Source organism: Diorhabda sublineata, chromosome 7, assembly GCF_026230105.1.
Source record: "Diorhabda sublineata isolate icDioSubl1.1 chromosome 7, icDioSubl1.1, whole genome shotgun sequence".
NCBI classification, from domain to species: Eukaryota; Metazoa; Arthropoda; class Insecta; order Coleoptera; family Chrysomelidae; genus Diorhabda; species Diorhabda sublineata.
In genome coordinates this window covers 24,964,593-24,978,150 of record NC_079480.1, presented here as the reverse complement: position 1 = coordinate 24,978,150, position 13,558 = coordinate 24,964,593, and the positions used below count along the sequence as shown (strand labels likewise).

The 13,558-nt window shown below is 32.7% G+C and overlaps 1 protein-coding gene across 8 annotated transcripts in view; it reads right to left on the bottom strand.

Annotated features, from left to right (window-relative positions):
• Window positions 1–13,558, bottom strand: part of LOC130446940 (teneurin-a) — a 556,419-nt gene that overhangs the window by 291,191 nt on the left and 251,670 nt on the right. For 3 of the 8 annotated variants that reach the window (XM_056783488.1, XM_056783484.1, XM_056783487.1), the window contains exon 2: window positions 1,276–1,599. The exons of 4 other annotated variants lie outside the window; for them this stretch is intronic. The gene's annotated coding sequence lies outside the window, so the exon portion shown is untranslated. Of the gene's footprint in view, window positions 1–1,235; window positions 1,600–13,558 lie in introns of all 8 variants that reach the window. One more of the 8 variants, XM_056783489.1, reaches the window with a different exon arrangement.

The window sequence follows — 13,558 nt, the reverse complement described above, 5'->3', positions numbered from 1 at the left end:
ATTCCGATTAATATAAGTGTACAATATTTTTGGTTTTACCTTTTGGAGAAAAGACATATAGGGTCAATGGTTTGCCGACTCGCACGCATCGTACAATTGCCCAAGCGGAAAAAATGGCAAAACAAGGTTCATTCTGACGATTGGCCAAGGAGTAGTAGAAACTGAACACGGTTGAATTCGGGGAGAAAATCAGTTGGCAATAGTGGTTTTCTTGAAATAACCACATCTTTGCCTTTGAACTTTTTTATAACTAAATTAAATCTTCATAATTGTTCAACAGCGAGTCTTGTTCCGTTGTACCGTTTTGGTTTATTCAGATTTCGTGAAATAATTATCACTGGCCGACAAGATTTTCGTAACACAAGCGAGATCTTTATTTTTAAAATGGATACCCGTCCACTAACAGAAAAAATATTTATTAAGCCCTAACACGTATCATTTTTCAATAGCTTAATTATCCCTGTTTGTTTATGGCCGAAAAAATACCTGAACTGTATTATTCAGAATGAAAAACATAAAAATAACATTAAAAATTAGTATTCTGTTGAGTTTCGTGGTAAGTAGTTCTCTGTTTATAATGCAAAAAGTGATTTTAAAGACGAAAATGTCGAGTCAAACGCGCCGCAGTGCGACACTTTTAATAAATTTTGCTATATTTGTGGAGAATTTATGTTGAAATATCAAGCCAGGCCATTTTCCGAAAATGTGAAAAAAGCCAATTTCAAATATTTTGGTACTTTAATTGGAGACCAAGACAAGCAGTGGGCCCATACACCTGTTGTGTTAGTTGTAGCATATCATTGGTGCAGTTGATGAATGGGAAAAAAACTTACGGCATGGAAGGCATTTGTTAGTGTAGTGAGGAGATTTTTAGGCAACGATATAGATCCAAAGTACAAACAGTTGGTTGATGAACTTCTAGACGCCTATAAATCCCTTGGTGCTAATGTCATTGAACATTCATTTCCTCCATTGCCATCTGAGATTTTTTCCCGATAATTTGGGAGCTATCAGTGATGAGCATAGTGATAGGTTCCGCCAAGATATTAGAACAATTAGAACAATGGAAATTCGGTATCAAGGACAAGGGCAACCCCTCATAAAAAGAAAAAATCGAGCTAATTGATATTTAGAGTGTATTTTTATTCAAAGTTTTCGTTTTTAATAGATGTGTCTCAATATATACGATTTAAAAAACGTAAAATTATTTTTTTAATAAATATTAAATATTTTACCAATGAATATGGTTCCATAAATGTAACAAAAAATCCTTACGTGTTACAATTATTTTTTTATCGACTGGTGAATCATCAGCGAGCCAACCTTGAACTGCAAATTATGTGGTGGTTATCCTTGCAAATCTGATGAATTCAGAAGTTCAGTTGGACACTTGACTACTTCATTTATCTGGTATCTGCCCATCAATTTTACTCCGAATGTTTATATTCAAATCATCACGACCAGGCACACAGCACGATGTAATATTAAAACTATCATCAGACAACGTCCTTCAGACGCGTCCAATAGTGTTTCTGGATCATAAACCAAATGAAATCGATCAATCAATCAAATAGCTTGTTTATTGATGTGTCTTTGTTACTGAAATATTAATAAGAAAAATCTTTTAGTTAGGCAAATAATTTCATACGTGCAGTTAATATGCACCAGTCCGGGTCAAATTCGATCAATATTTCATAGCTCTTGTTTTGAAATGAGAAAAATTGTTGTTGGTATATCTTTTATGACCTGCTAATAAACAATTAGAAAATATGCAAATATATAGAAGATCCTATGTTTTCAGCGAAGCTAAAAATTTTATGATGGTATATTACATAATAAGGAGAAGCACGGCTTTCAAAACGTAGCATCGCTTCAACGCGCGCATGATATTTTATGAGGCAGTTAACATATTTACCCATCTGTCTTGTCGGCATACATTTTCACCCCAGCAACCAACAATTTTTACCACCTTCACCGTGAAACACAAGCGTTATTATCATGAATAAACTGATTAGTTCTCGTGATTTGAGAAGAAAATTGAAAAAAAATATATCATTTAAAATGATGCTTATACTGATTCATACTATGAGAAGTTGAAATATTTGAACTCGAAATGACGTTGACTAAATCAAAATTAAAAATGCGAGAGAGGCATTTAACTTGTTTGCTGGTTTTAATTTTTATGTATCACGTTTGAAATTCAATTTTATATATATATATATTATAATATAACAATATCAAAACAAAAACATCACGTTATTTTTTTGATATCAGTTCAGTTAATTTGGAAATGGGAAGAACCAATTATAATTCGTTTGGACAAATCTCTCAACCTGACATACAATGCAAAATCAAAATATTTCACAACTATAGAGATAGATATACTAATATGAGGACGGAATACCATATCTGAACCTTCTCTGAAAATCAAAAATTATCTCAAAGAGTGGCGCATCGAGAGAATTAACAATAAAAGGTTTCTTTTTATAAAGGGAATGTAGAGTTACAGTGATCGATGACAAAACACATGATTCCAACTCCTCAGATATTCATAAAAGGGGATTATGGGATTAGCACATAATTTTATGCCATGCTTAGAAACCTGTGCAATTGTTTATTTAGTAGAAAATTGCAAAGTAAGCTCTATATATTTGAAATTGTTAAAAGAGATTTATTACATAAACCTATACAACTGAATTGAGACCTCGAATAATACAATAATATGTTCTTAGCTCAAAACATGAAATGTTTGAGGAGAGATGTTTCAAGAGTAAATATTCTTAATGGTAAGTTCGCCCATTAACATGAAATTAAGGTCAAATCTATAAGACATCAACAGTTATAACTATTTTGTGAATTCGCTTGAATACTACAATACAAAAAGGATTAATATAAATAAAAACATGAGTAAACAGTGTATCATTTCTATGAAAGGACTTAGAAGAATCATGATCTACAATTTTTTAGCTGCTCAATGTGAAATCGGAAAAATTGTTCATTGCCAATAACTCATTGGTATTAGGACGAACAAAAATTGAAGACTTTGTATTATTACAAAAGATAAATGGAAATGAGGAACTCTGGAAAATTGTAATGAAGGAAAATTGGATATTACAAGCTCCATTCAGTAAGGAATTTCACTAAGAGATGTCAGCAGTTGCGTTGTGATTATCTTAATATAATTTTGGACAATTAGTTTCTATTTGACTATCGTATCAGTGGAGATCTTTCTGAAAATGGGAATGTCCTGAATGATATGTTTTTGTAAAACAAGTTCGACACAAAGTGTACGAAAACTCATTTACGACCGTAAAATTTGGAGCAGCTGAATTCGAACGTGGCTGTTTTGGCGTGGAAGAAGACGAGCGTTCAAGACGGCCAACAAGTAGGACAATCAGCGATAACATCGGAAGGGTATTAGACCACTATTTGATTGAAGTTAGAGAGATAGAAGAGACCGTCGGAGTACCAAAAAAACACATCTGACTGAAGAATGTATTCGATTGAATATATTCTAGGCTTTATCGATGCAGTTTCAGCAGAATGAGTAGAATTTTTTGGGTGAATTCATAACTAGATGAAACCTCCAACACTACACTTGTGGAAAGAAAATTACAATAGTAAGTTTTTCATTATCATATTCAGTATGCTTTGGGTTGTAAGTAAGTATAGCAGTACCGACTTTATTCTTATCTAGTATGATATCCATGTTTAAGAAAATTCAATTGATGTCTGTTTTGGTACACCATGATAACGATATTGTAGAAAAATAATCGCTTAAGATCAGGCACCCACACTCTTTATAAAGTTATTCTGTCGTATTTCGTTTTGTAAATCATTTTTAAAAATAATTTGTGTGTAACAATTTTTTTAGTTGACTTTTGACCTCACCACCCCATCCAGGTTAGTCTGGATTCAATAACTACATCATTAAGAGTGTTTAGACTATATCTCGCAGTCTCCTCAGAAGCAAAAGCTCCGTAGATGTTTCGTCCAGCTGCTCCGCATACTTTACTGCTATTTATAAAGCTTTGCGTTCTTTCTGTGCACTGTCTTCTAGCACCATATCATCTTCATCGCCTTCTTCTCCTTTTCCGTTCACCACAATCACTATTTCTTCATCTGTCACTTCATACTGTTCATCTTGAGCCAATCACTCACTCACATCCTGTTGCGTCCGCGCAACCCGGCACTTTTTATATCAATTGAATCAGGCTTCAGTATCCTTCTGTGAATTTTCTCCACCTGGAGATTCTTGATTTTCACTTTCCAAGAATTAGAAATGGTGCCTGCTCCAATATCGCCCGTGACTGAACCACGTAGTAAGCAACACAATTTGTTCACCATATGTTCTTCTTGGTCCATTAAAGATAAATCCTTTTCATTGTCTCTAAAACATTGCATTTATATCCTTATTTTCAAGTTCATCTTCCCCAGGATGACATATTGTCAAGAAGCAATACTGATGTCCTTGGCAAGCTGTTGGATTTCAAAAACTGCGCTTGTATAGTCTGGTGTGATGCACAGCCTAATATGGAAAATCTTGGCCCAGTAGGGCGGATTCCGTAAAAGTTTACTCACACTGTATATTTTAAAAAAGCGAGATTTTATTATAAAACTTAAATTTATGTACCATTCGCCTCAGTTTTTTGGTTATGTTGTGAATATGCCAATCCCATCTGACATCTTAGTGTCTGTTAAATGTAATACCTAAATATTTAAGAGCTCTAAGAACCATAAGTAATTTTTAACATTCGAAAGCTATTGAATAGTTTCCAGGTAGTTTCTCCCGCTCCTGCGTCCTCTAATTTATCCAATAATAATGAACGGTATCAAATGCTTTCGACAGATCTAGGAATGCACACAGGAAGGGCTTTTCCTCTTCTATTGTACTGTGGAGTTTTGATGTTTGTAATCGCAACCTGAGTGGATATTCCGTCACGAAATCCGAAATGTTTAATTAGATATCAGTTCAAATTTTTCCAAAAAGTCAGTTAGTCTGTCCTAACTCATCCGAGCATGTGTTATATTTATAAATTTAATTTATTATGATGGCGAAATATGCAAATTTCTTCCCAATTATATCAAAAGTTTCAGCGATAATACCATCGTACCCGGAAAATTCTCTTCAGGATTTGTATATTACTTATTACTTCTGTAAGTGTAGTAGGTCTGAGGAAAAATATTGAGTATGTAGCTTTCATTTTGGGAGTGGTCCGTTTGGTCTTTCCGGTCAATTTAATTCCAATTTCCGAAAAATAATTATTGAAAATTTCTGCCTTGTGTTGGTCGACATAGTTTTCATCTGGTAATAGTTTCTTAATGTCATCTCCTGGATTGTCCGATTTCGAAAGATTTTTCATATTGCTCCACAAGTTGCTACTTTCATCAATTTTTTTTATGTGGTATTTTCGTTTTTTTTTCTTATATTAGTCAGCTTAATAGCTTGTTGTATGTATTTTGCTTTCTGCAATTCAGGATGTTTTATATTTAATGTAGAGGTCCTTCTTTGTGTTAATTGATTCTACTAACACATCAGACATACAGCATTTTGATTTTAGCTACTCCCGTTTGATTTCTGTTTTTATATTTAATGTAGAGGTTCTTTTTTGTATTAGCAGGTTCTACTAACCCATCAGTCATCCAGCATTTTGTTTTTACCTACTCCCTTTTGATATCTATTTTCTTCGTTATGTTTTTCAACAATTTCTCCAACAGTATCAATCAGTTGTTGTATCTTACGAGTTTCGAACGATTTTTTATGATGCTCCACAAGTTTTTCGAATGATTGCTACTTTCATCAATTTTTTTAATGTAGTATTTTCGTTTGTTTCTTATATTAGTCAGTCTAAGAGTTTTTTGTAGTTTATGTATTCTGCTTTGTGAATTTCAGGATATTTCATATTTATTGTAGAGGTCCTTCATTGTGTTAGTTGATTTTACTAACCCATCAGTCATCCAGCAGTATCAATCAGTTGTTGTATCATGCGAGTTTAATCCTTGAAGACTGTTTCATTATATACTTTTCAGTTCTCCTTGAGGCCTATATAAGTATCAAAATTTATGTTGTTTAATTTTTTTGTTTTATGTCCAGAGGTATATCAAAAATGGTTGCGGAGGGATCGGTTATGCTTGAATCAACTATAGTACAAATACAAGGATCAAGAATTTTATCTGAATGTGATTTTAGAATGATACGATTAAGTCAGATGCAGTGTCTTCCTTGGTTTCACGTACATCTGAATATATAGGAGAATAAGAACATCTTTAACATCTTCCTTGATATCTCAGATAATCGAGGTCAATAGAAAAAATAGAAACGTGTGAAGTTTTGAGTGTTACCAAAACTTTTGGTTTTTTGAGATAAAAAGCAGAAGGATAACGATGGTGAATCGATTTAGACGTTAGCTTCAAAAATATTGGATACAAAACGGATTTCAGTTGAATGTTTTTATATCAAGCTTTAAACTTTGTCAAAAGATGTCGTATTTTCCATTTTTGACGGAGGATTTTTACGTTTTAATTTATTAAAAACTACTAGAGAGGAGTTTCTGATTAATAAATCCATCGCTGTTCAAAATTCAATTATAATAATATCGGATAAATTTTGTAACAAAAAGCATATTCATATACTGATTATAAATTATCCCGGTAATTTGTACTTCATTCTATTCACTTTCAGTTGAAAGGATCCCGATAAAAGAAACAAAACAGTAACCAATTTCAAGAGCGTCTATTGTTACTTTTTAGTATGTCATTATGAATATACAATATTGTGTGGAGCCATACCGATATAAGCAATCGATTCCATTCTTATAGCATTAGCATTTATATTAAACCCTATGTTTGCAGCCTATTGCTGGGACACGTTATTGTTTCTCCAGTAATTGGAAATTATAGATAACAATAACCTGCACAAAACATCGAGGTATAGTAATGTTTATCAATAATTCAATATGGATTAATTATTCTGTATAGTATTGGATTCCAATTCATATCCAAATATGTTTTAGCTTTCTCACTATTGGTTAGATTCTGAATTAGCTTTTTAGTATTCTTACTCTCACTTTCTCCCACTAACTTCAAACTAGAGACGTACTAGGTAAAGCTCCTTTATAGAATAAAACTAAAGTTCTATCAGTGTCTAAACAGAGACCTTTCGCGTCAGACCAGGACTTAATAGTTATTGGATCATTGCCCATGGTCGAATGTAGAGCTTGTATATCTGGACTACTGCAAGTTATACTGGTGTCATCCAAGAATAAAGTGAATTGACCATTGATCCGTAGTGAGATTATTGATGAGAATCTAAAAAATATCTGGATCCACAACTGAGCCCTGAAGCACACCACTGCAAATTGGGAAATTACTTGAAACCTCGGATGCCATAATATTCTAGTTTGTTAATCAGAATCTTATGATCAACACAATCGAAGGCTTTAGTGAAATCACAAAAAACCGGAGCCGTATAAAATTTATTGTTAAGTGAAGTATATATTTCGTTGAGAACAGCAAACGTAGCGTCATTAGTGCCTTTATTAGATAGGAAACCAAATTGTTTGCTGTCAGGATTTTATGTTTTAAAAGAAAGGGTAATAGACGGTTTTTCATTAGTTGTTTAATTATCTTCTATAGGATTGGTAATAATGCGATAGGACGATTATTTTAAGTGTTATTTTTTTAGCCATCCTTGTGCAGAGAAACTATTATAGCTGCTTTTAGACAGCTCGGGAAAAGCCCTTTTCAAAGGATTCGTTTATTAGAAAACATAAAACGTCAATCATTACTTCCGGAAAACCCAGAAATAACATTCATCGATGCCGCAGGATGCCTTGTTTTGGATGCTGAGTATGGTTTGGTCTAGCTCAGATCCATGTACAAGTATGAGGAAAAGATAGTCAGTGATTCTTATAGAAGGATCAAGACAAGAGCATCTCGACATGTGGATATTTTAGAGCTAATATTCTTACTAACGGAATAATTGTTAAATTCATCTGGTCGATAATGTTTCTTGATCTCGATTTGTTTCGCAAATTATTGATAACAGATCAAGCGATTGTAGTAATAGTTTTGCTTCATAGTTTTGATAGTTTTCCGATACAATGTTGTATAATTATTGATATAGTTGAGTATGTGAGGATTATCTGTGAACTTTTTCATGTACAAGAATGATCTCACATTCTTGGATAAAGTACGTGCTCCTTTCGCAGTCCACGATTTATGATGATTGGTTTTACGAGGGCGATGGATGAGGAAATGCTGTTTTGTAGCACCTGATAATTTTGTCGAGAAAGTTCGAGAATCAATATCGTCAAAAATATCTATCCAATCATTTGTTAGACATTAAAAGCAAACCCTTCCATTCATCTTTGTGACTTTTTAGTGCGTTGCAATGAATTTGATTCGGACTCAAATTTTCTAGATTCATCCTCATCTTGTTTAAGTCAAGTGATTACAATTGATATTATCTCTCCTCTTTTTGCAGCATATTCTTTTCTATTTTTCTCTTCTCTTCAGTATGGTTTATGTATTTATATACATTTTCGTCAATTCCTTCATCAGACGGGACGTGTTATTGACGTCTTCCTCGTATTTATCTTTCCCAGGTCTTCGTGATTTTATCTATTATTGTGTTGCTCCAAATTAATTGTTACAAACCAGATTCTGGTGGAATCTGGATATTTTACTCTAACATTGAAGTTTTTCATCTACATTCTTCTTTTTATATTAATTTAGCGGCAATTAGCTTCAAGACAATGAAACCTTCACTTATTTTAATTTAAAATTTATAAGGGCTTCTCTCTTAGCAGTAAAAATACTATTTATCACTAAAAATTCCAATTTTCATCCTCCTCAGTTTGTATAACGTGGGACATGTGTTATACTAAAAGAAAAAAATGAAATCGACTTCGTTTCCTCGGTTGATATGGCAGCGTTCAATTTTTTTCAACAGGGGTTATAATCCCCCGTACAAAAGCGACACCGTATGCGCTTTGTTTCTCAACTTTTGAGACTGAAGCATGTTTTATACGTGAATTTCAATTTCTCCGCTGCCCTTGTCACCGACAGTCTAATTAATGGTCTCCGTATCATTTAAATACGTTAGCAGCCCTCGAAACAGAATTGAAATTGTATATCGAGAGTGATTTGACTTCCCCTTCTTGAGTAGTTATGAGAAACGTTAAAAAATGGATGAATTGAAAGGAAAATATAAATGTTCAAATATTTGCCATGAATATATTATTGTGATATTATGGAATCGAAAAAATTATACTGATAATAATTGTTTTAATGTTGAAGACATTATAAGATGCTAGACATTACGAAAAATTCACATATAGATTGAGGTTGTGATAAAGTGTGTGGTTAATTGAATACTACAGACTGAAACTTAATACAAAGGAGACTAAATAGATATAAGGTCCTGGTAAAAGAGATCCTAGCGTGGAGATAGCCTAGAGATGAATTGTCAACGCGAAAGCGTCTTCCGCAGTCACTCAATTTTGTTCTCATTTATTTCCAACAGACATACTCCCAAAACAGCTCATCTCTCCAAATATGGAACCCTTTCCCTGGGGATGAAGTTAACCCTGATCTTTGTCTGAGATTCGTACGATATTGGATAGATAAAGATAATATGGCTCGATAGGGTTGCAAAGAAGTTTCTTAAATAGAAATAGTCCACACTATAAAGCCTATGAAGCACTTCAAATTGGAATATTTCAGTCATGATACGCAACTTATTAAATGATCGATAACAGTCACGGCATACGATTGTTTTTCATCCTATTCTAAAAATCCGAATCTTAAAGTAGAAATACTTCAATATCTTTTGTCTAGTTGGAATAATGAGACACATAATGCATAATCTGATATAAAACTCAATTTAGTTTTGGAGTGCAATGTTTAGTAACGTGCCTTCGTTTTACTATCCCTACCTACCCTTTCAGTGATACCCGTCGTGTCGTCGTAGCCGGGTGTCGTCACCCCAGCTGAATGTTAATATTATTCAGGGACAAGAACATCTCCAGGGATTCTAAATCTGATTATGTTATATTAAGTTATTTTGAATTTAAATAGTTTCAGCATAAATTGCAGCTAATAAACACAACGTTAAATACGTAGAGATTGGCTAGTTTCATACAAAATTCAATGCAATTTATGTCAATATGTCGATGATTGAAGTTAATCATTTTGTACGAACACTATTTTTGTTTAAATTGCGTATACATTGTGTGAAATAAGTGCCTATAGAGCAGCATTAAATTAGTGAATTTATTTCTAAGTAGATTAAAGTTTTATTTTCTTATTTAGAAACTTAAGATTTTATTATAAAACGATGTTTAAATTTCTTTAATTTCTTATTTCTTAGACGTTTTAATACGTTTATGCTCCTAAATCTTCTTGATTTTAGGTCTCTTCTGTATCAAAATTAGTTTTTGTCAATAATTTTTGAAAGATTAAATTTACGTTTCGATTTTTCTTTAAGTCTTTATATGAAAATATATAGAAGAGAACTAAAATCAAGAAGATTTAGAAATATAAAAAAATGATGATTATCCACAATGAACAGAACCTATAAGGCTATTTTTGAAGTTTTTATTTTGAAGAGTGACATCTAAAAAGCGACTCAATTGATAACAGCAAGATATGGGATTGAAGAATTTTAATATTGATGATGGAAAGCGAAAAATAATACACATACAAGAAGAAAATAAACAGATGAACATAACGATGCAACTAATGAAAATGATTATATATCTAATGGTGACAATACACAGAGAAGAAATGTAAGATAAAGAAATGAATGAAAGATTATCTAGTGCTTCGAAATTGTATCTTGCATATATTCAAGATCATTTATAGGCAATAAAGAAATCAGCAAGAAAATAACGATATATGAGACAGAAAGTTAAAATGGTTTGCACCCATGACCAAATTAACAAATAAGAGTTAATGAAATGAAATAAAAAACAAAAAAGAACAGGAATATTTAAACGGAAAGGGTAATCATGGTTCCAAGCAATAATTATTACAAAAAATAACCGGGATAGTTTGTTTAGGGGAGACATTAGAGCAAAATAAATAAATGAGACAACCGAATAATACCTTTATTGGCTTCATTTAAGTGGAGGTAGTTTGTTTGTTACTTCTATTATTAAAAGTAGCACCGTTTCTGTCGAAATTAAAGTATTAATTACTTTTCCATTTGAAAGATCAAAATGATTCTTGAATCTTGAAACAACGGGAGTGATAGCTAAACAAAGCAAAGCGAGATCTAGTGACAATATTATTGAACAAATCAACTGCATAAAACTTCTCAAAAGCATTTTGTTTCAAGGTGACTGCAAAGCTAGGTTATGAATCTTACAATGTATGCTTCACCGCTCGATAGTACTAGTCAGGCGAAAGCAATTTCCCATTATTTAGTATGTTTTTGTACTGTCAAAATTTCAGCTGAATTGTACATGTTTTAGAATAGCGTGTGCGGGATACTTGTTTTTGGAAGGAAAATCGCGCACCGTTTGGATATGGATTTTTCCTTCGATGGGGACTGTTTAAAAATGGGTTCAAAAGAAATACTGCCTTCTATGAAAAAATCATCAAAGCCGCTTCCGCCATTTATAAAAAAACCAGATGAAAAGTGCCGCGAATTCGCCGAATTTCAAAATTCCATTGTAGCTGGACAGGGCCGGGCTAAAGACCCATTTCGATGGCTTGTTTGTATCAACATGAAAATAATTAAGAGCTATTCAAAAAAATGTATGAATATCTCTTCTTAACTATAACTAAAAGTTTTCGCAATAAGTTTTTTGTTGGCCTGTTTCATTATTTAGCTCTTATTATCACCCGTTAAGCATTCTATGTGATTTCAGCCAACCCTAGACGTTTAATTAGATTTTACAATGTCTCTTTATTCTCCCCATGAGAGATTGATTCTTCACAATATTATAATATGGTCAAACAATATATGTGTACACATAAGGTTACCTACACAGTTTCCGTCTGGCTTTAATTAACTGTATTGCAAGCAGTTAAATGGGTTTGTTGTACTTCGAATAGATGCGCTTGAACTGGCAGGATGGATGTGTGTTTATAGATAAGATCCATTTATACTACCCCTTTGCCGCCGCTCTACAAAGCTAGTGCTTTTAAATGAACCCTACAAACTTAATTATAACCAATAAAATCTACCAGGCACAGTTTGGATAATGGACAAATGCTATAAAAAAAGTTAATTGAATTGATTGAGATAAACTAATATAATCAACGTATCCGTCAATAAATATCAAACTAAAAATAGTTTTTCTCAAAAAATATTAGGGAAAAATAACTTTTAGCTTTCTAAATATAGGGTGATACAAAACTTTTATAAACTATGAAACTATGAGAAATATTCTTTGTAGACTTAGCTTCATAAAAAAAATTGTAGAAGTAATATAATAATTAACAAGCTCTTGATCCTGTCTATTGTCAGGAAAAGCATAATAATGTCATAAAAAACTGAGCATTAAGTATTAAGTAGGAGACTAAACATTGTATTTCCCTATTTTACAATAGAAGTACTCAACTATTTTCAAACTGAATACACTGTTTACACCACCACTACACCAACACTCATAATTACACTGTCTGACGCGCGTTTCGATAACCAAGTTATCGTCTTCAGAGACTGAAGTTAAACTAAAATCTAATAACTTAACCTAACTGTTTTATAATTAATTTTCTCACCAATAAACAATACATCTAGCAATTTCGATGCTTTCAAATTCATCCAACAATTTATTATTGGATACATTATTCAACAATTTTACATTATCAATATTTATACCATGATCGGCAATACCTGATTTTCCGGTCCGTCCATAATTCAAATGAACTTTGTGCTCCTGAAACCGGACAATAACGGATCTTTTAGTCTGCCCAATATACTTTCCGCCACAATCACCACAGCTTATTTCATATATACCACTATTTTTTAAATTTGGTATTCTATCCTAAGGATAAGTATATTGGGCAGGCTAAGATCCGTTATTGTCCGGTTTAAAGTGCACAAAGCTCATTTGAAATATGGACTGACCGCAAAATAATGTAAAATTGTTAAAAAATGTATCCAATAATATATTTTTAGAGAAGGTTTATTTGTGGAGAAATGCGCGCATTTTTTTTTGTGATGTTGAGAGAGCCTCTGGAATTACTTTTGCTAGCCCGTCCTCTATCAAATTTTTTTCTCCAGAGTTTTCAATCGTCATATTTATCAATTCAGATGGAAATTTCCTGCGAAATATCTTTTTTTCGGATTAAAATTGGAGCTTACAATCTTATTTTGGAATTATATATGAGAAAAACCAATTTTCAGATATACTTCTCTTGTATCTGTTGAATAATAAAGAAATGTTACTCAAATTACCACGGAAATTATTGAAGGATGCAGCATTTGTAACACCCACGTCTAACTCAATTGACAAATTCCCGACTACTCTTACTCTCTACTTCTCTCCATTTTCTTAGCCAAACTTCACGGAATATACGGAACGGTATAATATGTCAACACCTC